Source organism: Aphanomyces invadans (assembly GCF_000520115.1).
Source record: "Aphanomyces invadans strain NJM9701 unplaced genomic scaffold supercont1.2, whole genome shotgun sequence".
NCBI lineage: Eukaryota > Oomycota > Saprolegniomycetes > Saprolegniales > Verrucalvaceae > Aphanomyces > Aphanomyces invadans.
Genome location: NW_008580147.1, coordinates 1,464,992 through 1,465,563, shown reverse-complemented (window position 1 = coordinate 1,465,563; position 572 = coordinate 1,464,992).

The following is a 572-nucleotide window of genomic DNA, read 5'->3' as shown; positions in this document are numbered from 1 at the left end:
ACCTATTGGTGCCCCAGTAGGGCGCCTCGCGCCTACTGGGTCTTGTCGTTTCCCGCCGCCTGGTGGTCAGATCGACCAGGTGGCCCAGTAGATCGACTTAAGGGACGCCCACCGTAAGAGGGTGTTCGATTGTTCGGACGACGATCAAGCGGGTCGGATCGCGCGTCTTTTGCAGAGGGAGTGAGCGTGCGTCGAGGTGCGCGGCACTCACGCCAAAACTGACCCTTGCGGCCGCGGTTGCTGCACTTGTCGTCGTTGGTATGGGATAATGCCGAGATATCCATATCCGAGGGATCGGTACGATTATGCGCTAGGGCTGAGGCGTACGACTAAGCAAGGACGATACCAACAGCCTCTTTGAACGAGGCTGGGTAGACACGGAAGAGCTGTGTTCGTGCTGGACCGTGGTTGAGCCCCGCCATGAAGACGTTGACCCGGAGCGCTTCGGGTAGCAGGGGGTCGTCGTTGATATTCGCCGCCAAAAAGCGAAGGTCGTGAATGTAGTCTTGCAAGGAGCGTTTGCCTTGCTTGCATGCGAGGAACTTCGAGCGATACTGGAAATCGCTGTGTTG